Source organism: Ornithodoros turicata, chromosome 3 (assembly GCF_037126465.1).
Source record: "Ornithodoros turicata isolate Travis chromosome 3, ASM3712646v1, whole genome shotgun sequence".
NCBI classification, from domain to species: domain Eukaryota; kingdom Metazoa; phylum Arthropoda; class Arachnida; order Ixodida; family Argasidae; genus Ornithodoros; species Ornithodoros turicata.
Genome location: NC_088203.1, coordinates 3374725 through 3399441, shown reverse-complemented (window position 1 = coordinate 3399441; position 24717 = coordinate 3374725). Strand labels below are relative to the sequence as shown.

Here is a 24717-nt window from a genome sequence, read left to right as displayed (position 1 = left end):
GGCAGATTTTTCTCTAAAAGGTGTCCATTGAAGGTCTCAAAAGCGGTAGTACCCATTTTAATACCGACAGCGCCCTGCTTCAGAAGTTACGCTTTTTGACGAAACTCATTTGCATTTTTATTTTAATAATGAGCGCCTCCCACTCATTCACACGGTGTGCAGCTTGTAGGTGGTATCGGACAGATACTTGTAAAAAAGAAAGTTCGTGGATTGGTGCACCCGTTCGCGGATTATTTAGCCCGGGGATTTAACTGAAACACCCGGTATATGAGCGGCGTAGGGACGTGGGAACCTCGGACAGCGCAGCCGATGGTATAGGTGGTAATGGTGGTGATGGTGAAAGGGCTTGCCGTTGTCGGTCTCACAGAGGTGGGCAACGTCACCCCTGGGGAAACGTGCGTCCTGGCCCGACTTTTAAGGGAACTGTGCCGACATATACAGCGACTTTATTACACGATTATGAATGGGGAGTTTCATCGCCAGGGGGCGATACTCTACCCCCATTGCTGGTGGTGATGCGGGGAATGAAAGAATGAGCCCCCTTCGCAATAAGGGGGGATCGAAGTCCTATACACTTTTAGAAATGAACTTCACCACATAGCACGCTCCTAGCCAACCATCATCCCGAATGAAGACGTTCTCGCTCCTGATTTGTTGAAAACGGGAGGCGGAGCCTACTTTGTGCCGTGCATAATGGTCACACAAAATAGGCTCCGCCTCCCGTTTATGACAAATCTAGGGCGAGAACGTTGTCAGTCGGGATGATGGTTGACTACACTCTTAAAAATGAACTTCACCACATAGCACGCTCCTAGCCAACCATCACCCCGAATGACAACGTTCTCGCCCTAGATTTATTGAAAACGGGAGGAGGAGCCTATTTTGTGCCCATTATGCACAGCACAAAATAGGCTCCTCCTCCCGTTTTCAACAAATCAGGGGCGAGAACGTTGTCATTCGGGATGGTGGTTGGCTAGGAGCGTGCTATGTGGTGAAGTTCATTTTTAAGAGTGTAGGAGCACGACCTACTCTGTACTAGAGACCTGGACATCCGCAAAGCTCCCAGCGCAGGGGTAGTAGTTCTGGAAATCGCCGCTTGGCTATGCGATTTGGCGCTAGCTCGCACTATTCGTTAGCACGTGATTTGCCGAAACCGCGGCGATGCATGGTGGGCTGTGTTGACAACGACGAAGCAGTAAGAGAGAGAATAGCGCGTGCTTAGCAACAGCCTGGTAGCACGAGAGACGGTGGCAAGGGTGACAGTGTCATTCCCTCTCCCCAATAATGCTTTGTGGCGCTTCCAGTGGCCACTACCGTAACTATCCCATGACCCGGCCCTCCCATAGGCGATTGCCAGTTGTCCAGGTCTCTAGTATAGAGTAGGTCGTGACTAGGAGCGTGCTACGTGGTGAAGTTCATTTTTAAGAGTGTGGTTTTTTTTTGTAGATTTTTAAGGTGAAGGGATCGAGCTTTGAGGACAGAGCGTTGGTGGGCTGGATGTGGCCAGGGACCAAGGAATTTTGTGTGTGGGAGAGGGTGGGCGAGAGTCTAACTCGTTAAGGGATCCGGATAAGGGATATGTGCCGACATATGTCTGAGAGCGTCTGAGGAAAACCCAGGACAAACCCCAGACAGCACAGCCGGCACCAGGATTCGAACCCGGGTACCTCCCAGTTCGATTTTCTCTCGAACTCGTCACCTTAACGTTCGTCTTCGGCATGCTATACCACCAGTGAACGGATTCTGTACCTACGTCAGCCCTGCAATAAACTGTGAAGTGTCGCGCACCGTGTCGCTGTCGTCTGTTATTGGTCGTCAGCAGGGATGTGCAGTAGTTAGCTACTTGTAGCTAAACTACTAGTTAAACTACTGCATTGTAGTTAAAATGTAGTTAGAAAGTACTTGCGAAAACGGTAGTTATAACTACCAGTTAAACTTATTTTTTTGTAGTTAACTACAGTAGTTAGGTTATACAGTGGGCTACAACTAGTTCGCATTTTTCAAGAATTTTAGACGGGGAGTCAGGACAGTGTCCAACGTGTTGCAACAGGACGGTTGGCTGTCACGGAGCATTGGTCGAGGTAGACTGGTTAGACGCAGAATGGAGACATTCATTGTCAAGTTTGCGTACAGAAATGCTACGACACATGAGCCAGAAAGTACTATTTCGTGTTAATCAGGGTACATAACGACCCACACATATAACACATTTAGAAAGCGTACGCCGCCTCCGTCGTCAGATTGGAAATCATGACTTTATCATTGCATGGCATATTACTGCAGTATGGTGGTATGACGTTCTAAGGAAGAGGGGAGTGAGTGCCTGCTCAGACAAGGCGGCAAGCTTCACTCCTTTGTGAAAGGTATTGTATTGTATGGAGGTATTAGGGAGGCGCGTGCTGTGCTATGGTTGTTGCGACTGTGGGAGTTCATTGTCTTCTCTCTCCCCACGCACCGATGTGCTATTTCTACGCTATTTCTGTGCTATTTCATAGATATAACGACGCGTACAAAACATCACTGATTAAAAATGTAGTTAAACAGCTACATCGTAGTATTTGCAAAGTGGACTTAACTAATGCGGCTGTGATGTAGTTATACTGGTAGTTAAACTGTAATTTGACACAGTGGTTAGTAGTTATAGTTAGACTACTCAAAAGGTAGTTACAGCACATCCCTGCATGGTAGTTAGCAACACCGTCTGCGAGCACCTTGCCGATTTTTAGGGCACATTTACATCAGTGCATTCGCGCTGCGTCTACCTGGACAACCTCTTTCTTGCAACGAACGTCTTAAGAAGAATACTGTCTTGAGATATTCCTACTTTACTGAAAAGACGCCTGAAGAAGAAAAACAAAAAAGGAGTCGTCTGCTACGTGCTAGTTCGTAGCAGACGACAACACAGTTTCCTGGCCGCTGCTGCCTTAACTCGCTTTCCTTGCTCATTTTCCAACATCAGTGCAAAGAACTGACAAATTACGCGTTTGAAAACTTATCGCGGGAACCATGTCTTTACACAATATTGACAACTCACGAGAAATACCCGCTCCACACTTAGCTGGTTCTCGCTGTACAGTTCTCCTTACAGCATTCTTCTTCTAGCAGTCTCCGTGGTTTGCAAACCTTTATTCCTATCACATAAAGGTAGTACACCACGGAGCAAACGCGACACAATTAATCTGTCATAAAAGAGAGAGAGAGAGAAGAAAAAAAAAAGAAAGATTGCAGACAAGAAAACGCGTCGACAGTGAGTCTGATAGCACGCGGCTGATAACGTTGCTGCATGAGCTGCTTGCAGTGACGCAGCGTCTTTTTTAGGCACGTTGTAATCTGTCACGTGATCTAACCGTCGCTTGCTGCTGCGTGTGCTGTTTCGAAAGGTGTGGCGTTATGCTTGACGTTGAAAGTCTGTGCTGTCGTGGTGAACTGAAGTGGACATTGTTACTGCTTGTGCATAAAGTGTGCCGTGGTGTGTTCCAAGAACGGGTGCGTCGCGGAATTCGACGAAGGAAACCTTGTAAGTTTGAATTTCCACGTGGCAGCGTTTGGCAACAGGGTTTGCACGTGTGATGTTAGGCCTAAGATTTTTACGATAGCGCCACTGAATTGAGGCTGACGGTGGGGGTCTGCTGTCCAGACGCGGGGCTTGGTTTATGACTCCCCGATGGAAATAGGGTCGGGTAGCCGTTAACACAGACGGACTTGAGCTCACGTAGAGGGTGCTTAGAAGGGGGTCCATGACCGTAGGCGCATCTGTAGGTTTTCCATCTGATGACGTCGTGACAATATACCGTCTGCTAATTTATTTATGGGCGCCTGGTCGCAAAAGTATGACTTCACAGTTTAGTAGACTCCCTTCTTTCGTGGACGTATTAATGTGTGTGCTGTCCTGTCTTTAAAAAAAGAACAACAGTTTGTCAATTGCAAGAAACTGTCAGAACGAGTTGTAAACTTTACGTAGAATTATGGTGCCACCAGTATGTTGTGATTACGGTGTACGGATGGGCATATTTTTGACGATTACGAGCACGCTAGGCCGCCCGCCGGACACGATCGCCCACGGAACGCGCCCGCTGTCGCAAAGCATTGCGGGAGAGAAGCTGATGAGCGGGTGACGTCAGATGTTCCTCGAGCTCCATGGGCGGCTGTCAGGTGGACGGGATAAACACGGCAAACACCGAACAACGCTTCAAAATGTTAGATTCGGAGATCTCGTGGAAGCCTGAAGACGACATAGCCGAAGTGGGATGGGTTGATACCTATGTATCTTCTTCTTTTTTTTAATCCGCAGCGGGAATCAGACGTACGCCGAAACCTCAAGTGGAGGTGAAGATGTGTTCCTCCCGTTTTCGTGAAAATACAGAAGGGACCGCTCCTTCTTTCAGCCTGATGTACGTACTTCTTTGACAAGCCAAGGCTAATTAGCACCTCCGGATTCATTTCAACGAATATACGTACTGCTTTCGACACACTCGTCTGATATGTCCAACCCCCGTAAAAGCGGGTTACCGAACCAAGTTGCTGTGCTACCGACCGGCGCCTTCGCGTCACTTCCGTTCCCCTGGTGGCGGCGGGGCTGCGCAGCGCCACCAAACGGGAGAGATGGCGATCTGATCACCGCGCGTCGTCTGCTAGCGCTGCCCCGTCGACGGATTTGGAGCTAGCAGACGACGCGCGGTTATCGGATCGCCATCTCCGAAAACATCCGCAAAATGAACGTCAGGAACCCAAAAAGGAGGAACAATAACCGTCACTTCTGTGGTCTGCTCCGGCCACGCGGTGACGCTCACCAGGGGGCTCAGCGGCCAAACTTTATACCTCGATGATGGTGGCATTTCAACGAATATACGTAAATCTGAGTCGAATTTTCTAATCTTTCTTCTTCTTCTTTTTTTTCTTTTCTTTTTTTTTTTTTTTTTTTGTTGTGCACACCGCAGTATGAGGTGAAGAGCTTCGCAGCTCATTTTCGCGTCCGTTGTCCTTTAAAGGGTCTCTGACCAGAACCTGGTCAATGTCTTCGTTTGTATGAATAACGAACCTACATGGTGCCTTTAAGTTACAACTGAAACGTTTCGTCTCTGCGGAGTCGCGAACTATTTCAAACAAGGCGCCGAAAAGCGGTTTCGATTTCTGCCCTCAACTCATGCGATCAGCGCAAAACTCTAGCTATTATGCAGTGGATGGCAGTGGTTTTCCCATGTGTATGACGTCAAACGCCCGTGGCGCTTATTGGAGCAAAGTTCGCACCGGAACTTCCGGTGATCCTCGCATTGCTTGGCGCTTTTCAACATGGACGTTGAAGGAAGCGTAGCAGAATCAACAGCACTAGGGCTTTTCAGCGATCTTTCTACCACCGAGAAAGAAGTTTTGTTGCGTGCAGCAGAGTTCGGAAGCCTTGCTTTTGAAATGTCGCCGGGACCGCGAGTTCAGCATGAAGACGAAGTTTCACAGGCATCGGGCACGCAAGAAGTAGGCAGTCTTACCCGCTTGGCTTCGACAAACTGGTAAATGGGGTTTTAGCATTCATTATGATGGAGCACATGAACTGTTTGTATAGATTTCTTGTTTGTGTGAGCTGTTCTTTTTTTTTTTTTAAGGTGTCAGTGTGGTTCATGCATCACAATGCCAACAGAGGTAGAGTGTTTATGCTGCAAGGAGCTCGGGAGCACAGCTGAGGAGTTGCAGTACGACTGTATAACAACCCATGAGGATTTCAAACTCTTGTGCCTCAATACAACAGTCCTCAAAGTAGCGTACTTTGAACTTCGAGGGCAGCACGAACCCATGAGCGCTCATATTCACAAGTAAGTAGCATATCTCATGCACAATCATGTTGGTTGGTTTCAATACAAAAACTATTATTCTGAGCTTATCGTTATCGTCATTGGTCATTACATTTTCGTAAAGATAGTAGCCGAAGCAATGCCACATAGTAGCGTCGTAGTACCTTTAACTTTGTTCAAGGTTTCCAATGTCTTATACAGGAGATACAGGTACACCGCATACCGGCAGTTTGCGAGGTGGGTGTGGCACAAACTCGGAAAAAACAAAAGAATGGTTATACCAGCCTGTGCAGTGAATAGGATACGAGAAGCCTTCCCCACAGAAACTACTACAGGATTTAAATACCCAAGATACTAGGTGGAGGTACGTCTCATCATATTTTTCCTCATTTCGTTCAAGATTCATATTTACGGAAAAGTGGGCTTGGTATGGAGAGCTTGTGTTTATAAGTCAGTTAGTCCAGTACAGAATGTTCATTCGTACCTATGTGTGAATATTCAGACAATAAAGGCATTTGAGGAATCTCTCAAGCACTTTCAAACTAATTTAAATTATGTATCCTGCATGCAAATTTCATAACCGTTTTAAATATTTGTAACTCGAGTTGTCCAATATGTGAATACAGAAGCTGATTGGCACATTAGCAGTACATTGTTTGGAATTCATGTTTTAGCATGACAAAACACAAGAGCACATTTTTCAACACTTTTGTGAACCCCAGTTTCAATATTCATTTTGCATAGTGAACATAGTGACTTTGCATAGTGAGAGATGGGGCTCTTTAATGTGAGTGGAGACAGAAAGTGTGGTATATATCTTCGTAACAGCAACACGTTGCATGGAATGGGGGCAGATACAGTTACAGACATAGATACAGGCAGTCTATGTTCACAGACCCCCTGAGATCTTAGAATTAGAAGAAATTAACTTTCACTTTCTTATAAATACCTTTCGTTTGTAGAGCTATTTATGCTCATGGCCTCTATCGCGCAAACTGGAGCATAGCTGTAACCACACCCAAGCAGCAAAATGTACTGAAAGTTGAGTGCAATAGGGGTGGACGGGTAGGTGGAAGGCCTTGAACAGACTTGTGAAACTAAAGAACATTGATAGGACACATCCCGCCCCTACTGCACTCTGACTTTCAGTACATTGCGCTGCTTGGGCAGAATATCGTCTGCTGTGCACATTTCTTAGTGAGCAGCCTGTATTGTGTATGACAATGTTCCTCAGGATGTAAAGTGTGTGAAAGAGGAAAGTGCAGGAAGACTGCAGAGACAACAGGGAATTTAAAAACAAGTAGAGCATGTGAACGGTAGTGTGTTGAGATGAGGTCGACGGAGTGTGAGACTGTTACAAGAGTGGAATGTGCTGTGTGTTGTGCATCTGGTCACCACAAGTCCCTGACACCGAACATCAACTCATCAGCTGGTTTTGCAAGGGTAGAGTTACCTCGGACTCTGAACTCCACCAGCAACACAGCTCGGATATTGAAATCCAATCCTCTTCTGACACGTTTGCCCACCCATTCACTTAGCATGTTGTTAAGCGTTGTTCAAACTGAAACTGTCTTATTGTTCCCAAATAGTAGGTCATTGTAGGTCATTTTAGGTTTAATCACCTCAAGTATTGTATGATTGTTAGACACCAGTACATTAGATTGTTGTACGCAAGTAAATGAGATTGTTTTAAGAGTACCCTGTGACTGAATGCTACTTCATTCTGCTCCGTCCACCAGGGGTGCTCACTACACACCAGTTGACCGTTGAAAACCTCAGTTTTTCTTTTGTGTGCAAAGTGTGGGGTCAGTGGGAGTAGGCTATAGCCCTTGCGACAGCAAGCTTTGTGCCTTTGGCCGTGCAAATATTTTCAATTCCCCGAGTTTGTGGGTGAGAAGCATTTTGTAGTCAAACATGTTGTAGCATGAAATGTGGTTCATATAGTTTATTGTGGCACTCAGATGATATCTCCATCCTATGTTTACAGAAACTGTTCCAAAATAGCATACATGATGCCCCGTCATGCATTATTGTACTTTGGGGAAAAATAATGTTTCACCTGAGACAGAAGGCAGTGTTGGTGACAGTGTCTGGCACATGTTACATTAGCAGCTATTCTTAAAATGTTGTAAAATAATATGCATAAAAGATGTTCCAAATGTGAAACTATGACGAAGTTCTCTTGTTTGAGTTCGAGATTTGTAATGTGCACGAGCTCTATCCAGCAACCCCCTGTATGCAGCTCCCTGCTTGCTCACTATGAGGCACGTTTTATGTGCAGAAGTACATCGGATGCTGTTATTGTACAAGCAGAACTCTCTGTGGAGCCTGGGCACTGCAGAGTACATTTGCAGGAACTCACAGCTATTAGACATAAAACCAGCATAACAAATATGTAAATACTTCAAACAGCTATTTTATATAATAACTAGGACACAGACAATCTTGCAAACTAAATATCTCAGAAATATGCACAATTATAATTTCATGCAATGCTTGGAGTAGCAGGGAGAAGCAACAGAATGAGAACAAGTGGGGAATGCTTAGGCACGTTCCTGATACAGCTCCCTTGTGCTTGAGTTTATATTTGTTGCTGTATGTCGTCATTTCAGTGCATGTTACAGAACCCTCACTTGGCAAAAATAATCCGCTGACTTGACCTCTGTGGCATTGCTCATGGCCATAGTTGTTTTGTGGCATAGATCCCTGGCTTAGTGTTTGTGATGTAGGTAGGGATTGAGCACTGCAGACCAACGGGATTTTGGATTCTGATAAGGCAGCAAATTCCAAATGCATCTGCCTTGCTCAGCAGATGAAGATTAAATATTGATTTACAGGAGTGTGTTGTATTAGATCTGCACTTCTGATCAGATAATTGTGTAGAATCTGACTGCTATAACTAAATTTACCGTAATGAAGATTCACTACAGGTTGATAAGTAGTACTAAACCAGCTCTTGTGGCTGTCTCTAATCTTCAGTTGCCCCAGTGCGTGAACCAAGCGGATGAACGTGGAAGTGACAGCCAGATAGCTGATCTAAAGGGTGCACTGGTGCCCGCTTCGTGCAAGAAATATGTAAACAAATTAATCAATTAAAGGGGCCGTAAACAGGTATACAAAGTGTGCACTTCACTGCGTTATATTATTGCAACTCAGGAAGTGAAAGCTCCTTGCAATTGTAACGCTCAAAATCAAAAGGCGCCTGCATACGGATGAAATACTCACTGCACTCTTTTGCTTTTTAGCTCCGGCCTGCGCTCTAACTTTATGCCATTCTGATGTGGCGCTTTCCTCACCAATTACGGTCAAGGGTTCCACGTGTGATTTTATTTCACTTGTGAAAATGTGCTAGATGAATGTGTGTCTTATTGTATTCAAAATCTGAACAGTTACAACCTCAAGCTGGAAAAAAATCCGTTCAATTTAGATATCGCACGCGAACTACGTTTTCCGTGCAGCAGCAAGCAGCACACAGTGAGCGTGAATGAATATCTGGCGCTACAGTTCTGGAATCTTAGGTAGGTGTGCGATTGGTCTTCTTCGAATGGTTCTGACGACTGGGCTGCCTTACTTTGGCTTGAGCCATGCGGCTTCGCATCACCAGCTCGCGTGGCACAGTGGTTTTGGCGTGGGTTTGGCATGGCACATGATTTTATAGTGTTACAGTTCCTTAGCCCTTCGGAAAGTGGATTTTGTAGAACAATTAAACGAGGGAACACTGCCACAGTACCCGAGACAGTACGAAGGCTAAGTGCTCGTACTTCCTGACACATATGGTTTCAATTTGAGCACTCATGAGGCATGAGATGCACATGCCATATATATCATACTTACTTCAGCAGACTTTGCGAAGCTTTGCTTGAAAAACTGGGTACTAAAAATTCAAATAGTTTTGTATACTTCATGGTGAAATATTTTGTGGTGGTGTGCTCACTGATGATGATCTTCTCCAAACTTGTGAGCCTTTACACCCACCATAACGTATCATGAGACAAGGGTCCCTCTGTGTTGTGTATGGTAGACTTCATTAGCGGGATGAACTACCCTGAGTCAACATGTTCCATACAGCCTGCGTTTTGTGCATCTCCTCATTTCTACATTTACATCGTGAATTTCCTGCACTTTTCTTTTTACAAACTGCACATATTTGTATCTACTACTGAACGTGACTCTAAAAGGTGGGAGTACATTTACTGGAACATGCAATGCCTAGAGCACAGTGTTGACCACGAGGTTACAGAAGTTGAAGACTTTAGTGACGGAATATTGTAAACAGTGCAAGGTAGGCTCAAGTTTGGGGGCACTCAGGATGGAGGTGACTTGCAGAATGGAGTTATGGTATTTCGAACACTGAAAATATGTTTCAGATAGCATTCGAACATCATGAATATTCTGTTCAAAATTCCCATTATTTGCACAGGTTTAGTTAACAGCAGAAATATGGAAATGTAATGTGGAAGGGGGCATATGGCCATGTGCATACACCACTGCCCAAAGAAGCGTTAGTGTCCTGAAGAACATGGCTTTTGTATGTTTCTACGGCATAGTAATTGATTTAGATGGTACAAGCTAATACTAAAGCATTGATTCCTTTGCATCACTTCATCATCTCTTTGTTCTTTCTGTGTATATGTGTACTGGGGTAGCCAGTTCGACTTCGTCAAAGCTCACATCCCCATTTTTTCCTTTATCACATCATGTAACTTAACTTGATTATCACCAGAGGGCTAAGTTATCAACTTCAACAGATTATACGATAGTGGTTTAAATTTCCAACTCTAGCAGTAAAATACTGAATTGTAGCAAAAGCAGCTCTGCCACTGCAGAAAGCTCTCTAATACGACAAGCTGAGAGGAAGAAAAGTAGGGAAGCCTCACTAATACTCAATAAGTGATCTGTTTTATGAAGGAACTGTACCAAAATGTAGCACCCGGTGCCAATTTCCTGTAGTGGTTGTTCGGGAAATTCAGGTTAAATAGGCAGTGGAAACCTGGAATTGGCAAGGAGATTCAAGGTTGCCTGTTGGTTTGACACCTGATGTCAGTGAAATATGCAACGGCCGTAATTCTCCTAAACCATGCGTAAGGCCCTTCTCTTTCTGCTGCGGCAAATCCTGAATTCCGCAGCAGGGAACTATGAGTTCTGCATTTTTCCGCGGTAGAAGGCAAATTGCCCTAGTTCAGACAGAAAATACTCTCTGTTAGCACTTAGTGTGGAGGAACATGGTTACAACTCCAAAAACTGTTGTGACTTAGCATAACAAGATACATTGTGCTTTCTTCTGAGAGGGAGTGACGTTTGTCACTGACTATCAAATTGTACTTGCTAAGTGGCATCTCTGCATGTACAGAGTTTACTGTTGCACAGATGTACTTGACAGCTATGGACATCAAAGCAGGGGTCAGTGTTTGCATTCCACTCCAGAATCCCAGAGAGTTGAGGGTTAGAGAGAGAAGTTAGAGGGTTTTTCCAGCACACAGATGGGGCCATATCACGGCCTGGTGGCCTTATCCGGTTGGCACATCTACACTGTAATGCGAGCCGACCCGGTGCGAGCAAAGTCTGTTCATCTCGCGCATAAACTGAGTTAAGCACGCGGTTTCTGCAAAATTCTGCGCAAAACCTCGTATTCTGCGGCAGACCTACAATTCTGCAAATTTTTGCAGAATCGCGGAATCGCAGAAAAAGAAGGGCCTTAACCATGCGTATCTCATTTCATAATCATGCATACTCTTCTCAGTGCACAGATTGGATTGCCTTCATTGACTGGATGCTGGCTCTGAGTGGTGCAGAAAACGGCTTTTGTGGGCCTCAATGATGGCTTCCCTTGGCTGACGTGGGTGGGAGTCACTCATTGGGCGGGTTGCAATTGGGGTTGTGTCCTCCAGCGCTTTCTTGAATGATGGCAGTGATGAACATCTCTGCAGCGTTTTTTCAAAAAGGACATCAACGTAGCCTGCAAAGGCAAAACATTCAATTTCTTTGCCAATAAGTAAACTTGTGAAAAAAAAAAAAAAAGTCGCGGATAAGTACGCATTGCAGGTATGCACACTCACGGAATGTTGCATCTTCTTTCACAGAGCAGGCAACAACATGCCCTCCTCTCCCTTTTGGCACTTTCAGTTTCCACCTCTCTTCATCGGTTAGAGTTCTTGCTTGCTTGCGACAGGAATTTTCATTGAAATGTAGCACCGCAAGACAAGTTCTGATTGATAGAAAAGTGCATGGTGTTGTGTCAGAGTAATATTACTACCTTTCCATTCAATAAATGTATATTCCCCCCCCCCCCCCCCCCCTAATATAAATGCTGCATCGGTTACGTGAAATTTCATACCAAAACATGAGAAAGGGTATAATACGTTATATGTAATGCTAGATTAGAATAGCCCAATAACATCTAAACTCAACCAGTTTGGAGGTTTCGCTTTTTGAGGTGAATGAGAATCTCCAACATACCTTTCATACATTCCTTCAGGAGAAAAAGCCACAGACTTTGATGCAAAGGTATTCAGCACGCTGTGGTAGGACTCCAGCCCGTATGTTTGTGTTGTAGGGGACAGTTGCCCAATGTCTTTCATGAGCAGCGGAGCAGTCACAACAGCCTTGAATTTCACATGTGCTGGAGAATCTAAAACAACAAAGAAATTGTCTGTCTTCTTTGCTGTACTACTACAACGTAGGATACAGTTTTCTTCTTCAAAGTATTAATTTTGAAAAATAGTGTAGGTACTGTACCACGCTTGAGCCATGCAGATTCTTGGTTGGGCTGGTGAAGGCAGCGAGGGTAGTTCGGTGCATGGCCCTCGTGCACATCCACTACGTGGTTTACTGAGCTTCTCCACATTTCTAAGAGCAAGCCAGCATTGCCTCCACTTACAGCTGCACACCAGTACATGTGATTCACTGCTGCGGGGATCCACAATTTCAGGTCCCTTGTGGCTGCACTGTTACTTGCTGCTACAAGTTTCTTCTTAACACCTGAGATGCCACAATAAATGTATGTTGCATAAGGTACAATCATGACATAAATTTGACACTATATGTAGCTAGCATTGCTAATCATGTGTACCATAAAAAGTTCAAGAAAAGTCCTTTTGTTTCATACCCTTCGCGACGTGCCACACATCAAAGTAATGCTTGATGTCTGGCTTCATCGTTCGCATGTATTTTTTCGTGGCTGGGTGGCGGTCGGTGGTCAGTGATGCCACATTCACATCATTTTCCTCGAGGAACTTTAGACCCCGTATAAGGCCCTCCTTCTCCATATGGCTGCTCGCTTGCACATCTGGGGACTGCAATAATATACATGATATGAGAACACGTTTTAACAAGGATGAGAGCTTATTTACAATTCCATAACACTGCTATGCAGTTCAGTCATGTGATGTTTTATTATTTTCAGATTATTTGCATTTACTCGTAGACAAATATTATGTAGTATTCATCGCGTGAATAGGATAAACGGCCAAATGCATGAATAGTTAAATAAGGAATTGTTCATGTGTCATCAATGTTAAACAGTACGTATTAACCATCCTGGAAGAAAAAGCTGGAGAATGAACAGAGAACATGTCAAACAGGATGACTGCTTGCAACCAACAAGTTTCTTAGGACAGCGTGCAAAATGCTGAACCACATGCCAGACTATAAATTACTATATAGTAGTCCGAGGCTGCAAATAAAGTAAACCGAGTCATGGCCACTGCCAAAGCAAAGTTCAACATAACCTCAAATATGCAAGGTTGAGTGGCTTCAGTATTCATTTTTAGCACCCATCAGCAGTAAAGCACAGATAGCTTTAAGGAAAATAGCTTTCGCTATACCCCAGCTTCCTGGAAACCTGCTAAAATTTATCTGAAAATTTGTTCCCTAAACATATTCCAAGAAAACTATCCAATGACATGGGACGACAGCTGTATTCACAACCATGCAAAAGGAAGGCTCTAATGGAGTTTTGTTTTTTTAAAGAGGACAGTTGCTTGTTACTTGCAGCGTGCCATTCATCCTGTGCTCTCTAGTGTAAATGTTTGTTCTGCTGTTGTGTCTTCATGTACCAAAGACAATCTATGTCAGTAGGCTTGCGCTCTACCACATTATTCGCATTTCCCAACATGTAGAAATAAGGCAGTGTCCACCAGCGTGGCACAGAAGTGCTAGTTTTCTGGCATGGTGAAATTTATACGTAGACATAGCATGTAACATACGTAACATAGCATACGTACATATACGTAACATAGCACGTGGGAAATGGTTGCGCTGAAACATAATATTGTGAAAATTATTACTGCAGTGGCATAGCAGTAAAACTAGTGATCAAATGTATATGTCAGGGTTTCCACTCGTCATCATTCAAATGAAATTGTCGTTGTCAGGGTCTGCACCATTCCACTGCTTTAGTTAGGTACACGTCAAGGAACATATGCATGCGTACCTCCTTCACCTGAACTTGTTCGAAATGCACAATCTTGTTTAATGAGTCACAGTAAAAACTGTACGTTAGGTATTTAGCACTGTGCCCAGGTGAATCGCATCTCCCATCTGACGCCAGGTTAGTCGGATCTGTACCAAGGTTCGTTAGCAGTTGTTGTTGCTGTGCCTTGTACACCTGTAATGCAAGGTGTACCTGTTAGTACATATGATACACTTCTTCACAGACACCCTAGTTACTGTGATCAAAGTGGAGAGCTGGGATAGTTTGTTCGACATGTCCGAAACTGCAATGACGAAGCACAGAAACAACACAGGACAAGCTTATCCTACCTGATGTTGTGTCTGTGTATCTCGCTATTCATTTTCATTACCCTAGTTACTACAGAACACCACTCTGTAATGCAGGGCCTGGCTGCACGGAACTGTTCGCCTAATGTTGCAGGTCTCATGTTCCTCAAAGAGTCTGAGCGGAACACCTAATGAGTGCTGCTCTGAAAGAGTCTTGTGCAAGCAGACCCTGAACACTTGCCCCACACTGGAAATTTCTAAAGTCATATACACTTTCTGAGGCTAACGATAGATACGCATGAGAACACTTCAGTAGTGGCTCTTGTTCATACCTCTTTGACTGTTGGAAACAGGTATGCACTCTGGTACCTGTAGTACTGTCGGTCTGTTATCACATGAACACGCATGTGCCGAAGCATTCGCAGTGTTGTTGTGGGGCTCAAACCGGTGTACAACAGTGCTGCAGAAAGTAGTGCATTTCCTGCTGCTTTTTTCCCTATACGGGGTTGGCTGCTCCAATGCGATATGTGACCCAGAGGACATTCTGTGGCAACAGTCAGTAGTGTTCCACTTGTTGTGAAAGAGCATCTGCAGGGCTTTGAGCACTCCTTGCAACTTTGGAATAGTTCTGTGAGGCAACTTTCAAACACGATGAACTTCGGTTCCTCATGCAGAGCCTTTTCTTCTAGAGGTTTGTCCCTGCAGGGTATTTCAATGAAGTGTTGCAACCAATGCAATAATACAATTGTCATTGGATGCTATTTCATCTGCTTTTCGTTCATTTCATTCATTCTTTTTTTGCTGCATTCAAGTTTGCAAGTACGAGACCGCTGATATGATACCGGATGGATGATTCATGTGATATGTTAGCCACTCCGTTTAGCTCCATTTCTTTACCTAATACGCACAGTAACTGTCCCCCTCTCCCTCCAATTCCTTCAGAAGTAAGAACTGGAGCCTGGCATACCTTAATGAAACGATTGCAGTGATGCAGACACAACAATGACCCTTGTTTCGTAAGCACTATTACTGGTACGCGTATAACTTTACAGTAGAGAAAATGATTTCCTGTCATAGTACATAGGGGTCTTCTGTGAGGTAACGCCAAAGATATTCATAGAATAAGGGGTAATTAAATATCAGGAGGTGAACTCATGTACATGTTTGGACAAAAGTGTACTGAACGTGTGAGCGGTGTATTTTCTCCTCGGTGCAACACCCTAGCTGCGGGCTCGTTCACTCTTTGTGAGGGGTGCGAGTGGAGTGTGCCAGCAGCAACACCTATCAAACCACCGATACCAAAATTACTGTGGTGTGTTGCAACCAGATCACTCACCTACCCCTTGCACAAGTGAACTTGTCCACTTCCCCCTGCTGCTAGGGTGTCGTGCCAAGGACAGACATACACTGCTCATGTATTCCGTGAACTTTTGTCCCAACATGTACCACATAAAACAGAGGAGGTAGTTGTCACGTTAGCATGCTTGGTGCAACATACTCTAGGAAGCTCTCGCTCAGTGAAGGGTAATAAGTCACGTCTCCCTCATCAGCCTCATTCTCAGGGTCCACTTCCTCAAATCCTGAGCAGTCCAATATTGGAGATGCTGGGCAGGGTGGAAGCTCCTGAGGAACACTTTGTAAGGGAGATGACACTCGACGTTGCACTATGGGAGCTGCCTCATCAGAAGCTACATCCTGTGATGCCTCTTCAGTTTGCGTGCCAGTCGATTTCATCGCCACCAGTCCAAGCAGAGTGGTGTTGCACTGTGTTGCTGCATAAACATTACATGTTGAGCAACACTAGAATTACGCTTTCATTTGTAGTTGGATTTTGTCTGTTACTTCTGTACAAGAAGATAGCGGGTATGCACTTACAGGTGTTGACCAATCCAACAGATGTCATGGGCAGTACAGCTTGCGTAGCCATATTTCTTGTGGATTTGCGAGCAGTGCAGCAACAGGGGCATGTCCCAAGGCACATGTCTGTGATAGGCCGATCCTAAAAATTCAGCAGGCAAACTGTTTGTACCACTTGCTCACTGCAAATGACTGCATTGCCTTTGCTTCCTCTATTACCACTTACATGTCTGAGTGCTGTCTGACTGCAAAGTGGGAACACATTTTACAAGTAGAATTACATAAATGGCCTCTTGTGGGACCGTGCTGCTCATGTGTAGCATATGTAAATCTAAGTTTTGTTGTTTCATAATGTATCGTATGTTCATTGTGTGCTTGTGGTGGTCTACATGATGATAAAGGCTTGCACACAGATTGGTAGCCAGAAATATATTTATTTGAGAAAAGGGTTCTGCAGGCTTATGGGAGAGGAGGTCTTCCCTCTCCCAAATGTACTAACACAAGGTATAATTTCAGGGGGTTCGACCTCATGTCTGCACCCAATGCATATGTCTGGGCACTTCTGTTTTAGGCATTGTTTTTACTGTTATGAAATGGGTGTGCCACCAACAGCAATTAAGTGTTTATCGTTGAAAGTCACGTGGGTGGTATTCCTAATCGCTTACCATATTTTTTATGAACAACATCATTTGGGATAACATGGCAGTTACATGGTTTGAGTCTCAATTGACTGATGCCTTTGGAAAAGTATATGCCACATTTTGGAAAAGTATATTGTTGATGTTCTCACCTCATGATGTGTCAGTGAAAACTCACGCCAGTCATCCATGGTCTCCTTAAAAATATGAAAAAGCTCTGACTAGTATACAGTGCACAATTTTTATTTAGTGGGCACAGGAAGCTTATGAAACTACCTCATATGTAGAGGCACCCTTCATGTCCTGCTGTAATGGGAACTCTGGGAAGTCCTGGGTAGCATCGACAACCTCCTGTAATAAAGAGATAAGAAAATGCATTCAGAGGGCCCCACTCATTTTTATTACTTGATGGCCAATTAGCCACTGACAGCAATAAAAGCCATTACTATGTATTTCTAAGAATGCTGGAAATAAATAAACTGATGTAATTACTGCAATGAACTGCTCAATTTTTCACCTTAGATATATTTTTGAGCACTCTGTTTTTTACATTTCGACACATACATGCATCAAACCAGCAGAAGCTTGTGCGTAAAACAATGTTACACACCTCCTGTGCAACTGACACGTCTAAGTTGTACGGAGATATGTCAGGTCCGTATGCGTGCTCGGCACCTACGGATCCCTTCAAAGGGCAGAAAATAAATATTTGTTAGTACAACACTCACGCTATCTATGACATTTATGAAAGAAATTGGTGCCCTACCTGGCAGACAACAGTTGTGAGCATTTCAGATATGTCCCCCTCTACAGTTTCTTCCACATCCATGAAGTCATCACCCTGACAGTGTAAAAAAAAAACATACAAATTTATGAGCAGTTAAGTTTCTATCTACAGTTCAGTTCATCGTTATTTTTATTCCATAAAAACGAAATGGGGCTACCAGCCACAAAAGGCACAAGCCTGATGAGGTGCCTTGCACCAATACAGTGTGCGGTGACTGAGATATTGCTACTATGAGCCTATAGCAAGTCAATATCACATAAAGAAAATACACAATTGCACCAAGGTGTACCTATATTCACACATACATACACAAAAAAAATTGAGATAACAGAGTGGCCTCTCTCCAATAAGGCCCCAACAAGTTTTGAAACTGGACACAGGAGGGGAGTTTCCAATCAGCTGACCAAATTTGTTTGGAATAGTCGGAATGAGGAAGGGTGTCTCCTCACTTCCATAGGTGGTGTAGAGCAGTGCAACTTTGTAAGGGGGACAGTTCTGTATTTCATACCGTAATGACATTGTTTGTGATGGTGCTCAAAGATCCTGATTTTACAAGGCGATTTGTTTGTAAAAGCTTCATTTTCCAGTGAATACTTTTTCCACTGTAAGTATTTGCATGTCTCGAAGGAGCTGAGGGGTATGGGAATCTGTAGACACTGGCTACTCTTGTCATACACAAGGCTCTTTTTTTGTATCGCAGCAATTATATCGTAGTTGCCCCAGATTAGACAACACCAGTGCAGTGTGGCGTAAACTAAGGTTTTCAATTGGGCTACACTGTTTTAGAATATTGAACCCTCCTTTACTGTATGCAACATGCTGCATATTACAAGGAGAACAAACATATTAAAGCTTACTCGATTCCTGATTCTGTTTCCTACAGTTGGTGCCACATCTTGTCCAAAAAAGTCATAGCTGTAAAAACTATTACGAAGTTACTCCTACACGCACACTACACACCTTCATTGTACGTACTACGGGTGTTTCTTACTGCACTGGCATAGCTACATTGTGAACAACACAGAGAATTGTACAATATTTTGGTTTAGTGCGTAAACCGCAACTAGCATACATCCTTGTTTTTCTATGACCTTCTAACATCTGCATGCCACAACGTAGTTCTCACAACCAAAGTAATCACTTTATACATCACGGAGAAGCACTAACCTCGTCAGGTCCGGATGCAACATTCCTGGAAGGCAGATTCAAGGAAGGCACTGCAGACTTTCGTAGGCGGAGGTTCTTGGTGCTCAAGCCCAGTTGCTCTACAACTGAAGGGTCCCTCTCGTAGTCTTCATTCTTAAAATGCAACTGGCAAAATCTGCGCTGCTCTACATCACTGCCAGCACACCTTCCAATACTGTCAAGCCATAGCTGCCGCCGCGGTTGATCGCGCGGTATCGGATGGTACCTTATGCTAGCCGAGAATTCTCCGTTCGGGCACCCTTCGACGACACAACCGAGAGGCATGTCAAATTAAACCCGAGGGTGTACCTCGATAAATTGGTCGGTTGTTCAAAAAGATACTATTAAAGAAGTTTGGAAACACACACACGAACTCTAGTGAAACAGCGCGCTGGATCCCGAAAGTCGTCGTAGCTAGTTTCGCTTTCCACGGAAGTTGCTAATTGGATTATCGCAGTCATAAAACAGGACGCAGATGCCGAAGTATAGACATACTTTTTATTTCCAGACATTCTGACAACAGTATATTGTCGTAAAAATGTAGGTTCTTGCGGAAAGTTCTTGTTGTAGTGCTTGATCACGTGATGGCATCTTGCACGCTGATTGCATGGGCGAATGACGTCATCCCAGTGGGATGACCAGATGAGTTTTCTATATATGCGTACGTTTTCTCAGTTTGACGCTAGGTGTGCCAGCGTCGGCGTGAACCGCGATGTTTAAAATTCGAGTTTACGAAAACTACGAGGTGTTGAAGCATGCATTTTCGTATGTGAAGTTGCTTTTGTGTATTCTATCGGTAGCCACTGCGGTAAAGGCTCTCCAGCTTCTGGTCAGAGACCCTTTAAAAAGACAACACGAGTCACGGTGCTGATGCGCTGCGGTTTTTTTTATCGATTTTACTGTCACACCAAACAGCCCAATTTTTACCACTTTCTTCGTCCCTTGTTAGTCTTTTAGTTTTAGTCTTGTTGTTAAAGGAACATTTCTTAATTTCTTAATTTAGTCTTTTTAGTTTTACGTCTTCGTCCCTTCGTTATAGCCGCGCTTCCCTATAAGAATGGATCTGTATAGACCAACGCGCCCAAAGTAAGGTGTGAACAGACTTTATTTCAAATTAGTGGTGCTAGGGATCTACGGTTACAGGCATCCACTGTATACGCATGCACTGCAATCCCAATGTGCATCGAAAGGCACAAAAGTAGTTGTACCGATTTCAATCACCTAAGTTATCGATAAAGCATACTGTTCAACCACCGCTCCTGTAACGACACTCAACTGTTTAAAAAAAAACTGCACACATTTCTCTGTGAGATAATTAGAACCGCAATTAACGAACTCGTCTCTTTCCTTCCGGGTCTTTATTACACCCACTGTCTACAAATATCATTCCCTGGTTTTCGAAATAAAGAAAAAAACAAGAAGAGGAAGCGAACTTAAACTCCGGAACTGAAATCGTCCCTCCTGTGTGTGTGCGCTTGCGATTTGAGTCGACGCATTCTCGGCGCCAGCCAGCCTACAATGGGCGAGCTACGAAACGTGCTGGCAACATTGGGCATCATTAGGAGATAGGTTATGCTCGTAGGCTTTTGCGTTTGTTGTAGACAGCTGCAAATGATGTTCCGGGAAGTGATTAAGAGCCGTCCGTTGGACTAATTAGGCATTCGAAAAATTTGTTCTCTGCCTTCCGTATAGATGGGTTGGTGCCGCATTCAAAAGATCGATGTCTGCGCGTGCGTTCCTGATCAGGTGGTACCTGATCAGGGAACGCGCACACCAGGGATGGGCATAAATACATTTTTTTAGTATTGAAATATAAATACAAAATACTTTGTTGGGTAGTTAAATGCTCTTCATAAATAGTTTTCAATATGGCTATTTCAATACCGTAACTGTTACCACAAATTCTTTGAGGAAGACGGCATCTGGAATTACAGAAATAACGGTGATCGTAACAACAAATCAACGAGCGGCAATAACATTTCTTTCTTTATTATAGACACAACATGTTACTTCAGTTGCGTAGGAGGGCGGCCAAAAAGCGGCAATACTGCAGCTTGACGAGGGCACGCTCCTTTAATAACGTACAGCAGCATCAGAACAATTGTACAACTAGCTATACAAAGCAATTCGCAAAACAAATCGCTAGCACTGCATCAATGTGTATTCACAATAACAGACATAACAAAACAAAAACCGGATAAATGTAACGAAAGTAATCAGAAATAGAGGTTACAGAGAAGACTCTGATGCAAGGCATAGTAACAAAATATTAGTCGCAAGAGAAATTGCAAGTTGTCAGAATTCAAACATGGCTCTTAGAGTTGTAAATGATATATTCGCAAGATCGATACCGTTATTGATGTACTTATTAAGTATGATGTACTTAATAAGTACATCAACATTTATTTGTTAGATTATCGTGACGATTTTAATATTAGAAGTTTCTCGAAGACTGCATCTTTTAGGCATCTTCTGTTCGACCGTACAATCAGATTCGCAAAGGAGAACAGCATCTCCACAGGTGCCGATGCACAAAGGCTTGTACATACTAAATGTGACGAAGATGCTTCGTACAACAAGGTAATCGGGTAGTCGCCATCTATAGAATGGTTGCCGCATGCGCATGCTGGCGCAAGCACGGTAGAACTGCGCCACAAACCCGCTCTTCTTCCCGCAAGGTCAAATGCAGGGCAATTTTCGGATATGAGTCGGATATTTAGGAGTATTTATAAAGTATTTACAAGAATAAATACCCGAAAATCGATATTTCAATATAATTATAAATACATTTTTTCTAGTCTGTATTTAAATACGAAATATAAATACGCGCATTTATATTTTAAATAGTATTTTAATTACAGTGTATTTAAATACTGCCCATCCCTGTCAGGTGACGATACGCACTACGTCTGCTTTTTTTTTATTTTTATTTTTTATTTACTGACACATTGCTCGTACACTGATGAAATGTGGGGCTACGAGGCCGCAGCCTGTTATGTGGTCCCGCTTTTGTAGTGTTATGTAATTGTGTTAATTAAATGTAATAAAATTGTGTAATTAAATGTAATGTAATGTGTTATGTAGTCCCGCTGTTATGTAGTAGCTTCATCGTGGATGGCGAATACTTCGTGAATTTTCGAAGGCACCCTCAAATTTGACTAATAAAAAAACTATAAATACAACCTAACAGAATCAGGTTTTTCCTTCTTTCTTTTTTTTCGTTACTCCGAAGAGCAAATCTCGGTGAACCGCTATACTTTGTGTATATACATATTTTAGAAAATATGCATCTGCTCTCGTACTAATAACTAAACCCCTAAAATCTAAAAAGCCGTGACCTAGAGGAGAAAGCACCCGCGCTCGTTTGTGATAGCCAGAGGTGGTGGGTTCGAATCGCACCGTATAGGGTCTCCGAGGTTTTCCCTCGGTTCTCAGCCACACTTTCCAACGGATATCGTCACTCTTCCTCTTGAAGTCGGCCCAGAACACATACAAACCCCTCAATCTCCCGTCCCCTCTTGTCTTCTCTCCATCAGCCCATTTCTTCTCTCCATCAGCCCATTTCTTCTCCAAGCTACAGTTGCTTTGCGATGCTAACACACAGCAGACTTGGAGGTATCTTCAGTACCGAACACTACTGTATCTTAAATACTTTTGTTGGTATCTTAGTATCGTACTGAGTACGCTTCGTGTATTTAAAGTATTCGATGAAAGATGAAAGTCACTGAAAAGGTTAGCCAGCTGTAGGGATCGAACCCACATCTTCTGTAATCCAGAAGATGTGGGTTCGATCCCTACAGCTGGCTAACCTTTTCAGTGACTTTCATCTTTCATCGTTGATTTCTTAGGCAATTTGAGGCTTTGTTTGTATCTGTCCCTTGTATGTTGTTCCAGCCTCAGAACATCAGTTTCTCTCTTGTTAAAGTATTCGTGTAAAGTATTTGTACTGTAATTAAAATACTTTTTTTCAGTATTTAGTACTCAGTACTCTAATTACTCTTTCCTTTTAGTCGAATACTGAGATGGACATTCCTTTTTTCCTTTCTTTCTTTCTTTTTTTTTTTTTGCCGCACCTGTCGACAGTTGACCTTTCCAGGCCCTTTCAAAGGAAGTTCACGCTGTTATCATTTGGCTTGAAACACCACGTGTGTTCTGACGTTAAAACTGGGCTCTCAGTGCAACGACTCCCCTTTTGTGCAGTGTGTGTCCGATGTGTTATCGAAATAGCTCAGCCTTTTTTTTCTCCTCTTGCGCTGCGTTCCAACTTCGAGTTCTACCCTACTTTTTTTGTGTGTTACGTTCTGGCAGCCCTTTGTCTAATTTGCGGGCATATTTTGACACTTCTGCGCCTGTTTATTTTTTGAGTATCTTATGAGTATCTTAAGTACTTCTTATAGTATTTACTAATCTACTCTAAATACTTTCATTTCTAACTATCTTTACTGTATTTTAAATACATTTTGCGCGCAGTATTTAGTAACGTATTTTAAATACTTTTTTATAGTATCTTCTACATGTCTGACACACAGACAACAATCAGTGCGGGAGAGGGTATGGCGGAAGAGGTGCGCATGCGCCGTGGGCTCGCGTGTAACACATCCACTAGCAGTGCATCTTTGCTCACTATCTTGGATGGCTATACTCGCGGTCTTGATAAGATATCATGCGGCTGTCCAGCGTCTTACTCTAGATCGTCGTTCTTAAAACGAAAGTTGAATTTGCGCCTTTGCTTCAACTGGAGTCGCGTGGTCAAAAGTATCGCACTTTCCACTGTAATAGGCGCATCAAAAGTGTCAGACACTACCATGCTCGGTTCGCGGCCCAGACTTAAACGTAGAAAAGCCCGCTCCGTTTACAAAGTCGTCTGTTTGACGTGGTGTTCGTCGATTCCATAGCAATCGATCTTCACCTCGAAAGCAGCTCTGCGATAAGCTGCAACGGGTCTAATAATTATGCGGAGATATTTCCCCGCTATCAGCAAATTCCGAACGTTGAGCGTTGCTAATGATGGCGGAAAATCCAAGCCCAGCACACATTTTGGCAATGATATTGGCGCCACGCTACGCCCTTCCTTTGGAGTTCTCCGAAGTTCACGAGAAAGGGCCAAAGGATATAGTATAGTTAGCAATCCAGACAGAAGATATGAAAAGTAACATGAACGCAGAAACCGATAAGAACGATTTATAATGGAGCTGTGACATGATTCTTCCGCTTTTGAATTCTGTTCATCGTGCGGGGGCATCACTCCCACTTGGTCTCTCGATCCTTTGCCCAGCAACGTCCTACTGTTATGCAGTCCTGCGTCCTGGGAAGTTATTGCACACCGAAACGCTGGCACTGCAAGAGAAGCGCCCCCCCCCCTTTTTTTCGCATTCTCCCTCAATACCTTCAATTATCCATGTATTCACACGAAGGACGTTCCTCAGAGTACGTCATAGCTTTCTGCCGTCACGTGAGCCTAGAGCACTCGATGCCGTATCTAAATGTACACTGCTAACCGTGGGAAATATCCTGCGACACAGCGAATATCCGCTGACGATGTCACCTGCTAAGTGTCGTCTGCTAAGTGTCGTCTGCTAAGTGTCGTCTGCTAAGTGTCGTCTGCTAAGTGTCGTCTGCTATGAATAGCGCCGTGTGAATGCTGGACATAATATGCATGATAACATGGGACCAGCTCCGGTGGCGCAGCGGTAACGCGTGCGCTTGGAGAATGGGAGGTCCGCGGTTCGAATCCGCGGGCCGGCTGTGC

The 24717-nt window shown here is 43.8% G+C and overlaps 2 long non-coding RNA genes across 2 annotated transcripts in view; one reads left to right on the top strand and one right to left on the bottom strand.

Moving 5' to 3' along the window:
- Positions 1-3381: 3381 nt before the first annotated feature.
- Positions 3382-24717, top strand: part of LOC135387837 (uncharacterized) — a 223149-nt gene continuing 201813 nt past the window's right edge. Inside the window, exon 1 of the long non-coding RNA XR_010421256.1 lies at positions 3382-3517. This is a non-coding gene — a long non-coding RNA (uncharacterized LOC135387837). The remainder of the gene's footprint in view (positions 3518-24717) is intronic.
- LOC135389814 (uncharacterized) lies at positions 11490-12380 on the bottom strand. Its single transcript, XR_010421595.1, has 3 exons — positions 12240-12380; positions 11840-11988; positions 11490-11739 (listed from the first exon to the last, which is right to left on the bottom strand). It is a non-coding gene; the product is annotated as an uncharacterized LOC135389814 (long non-coding RNA).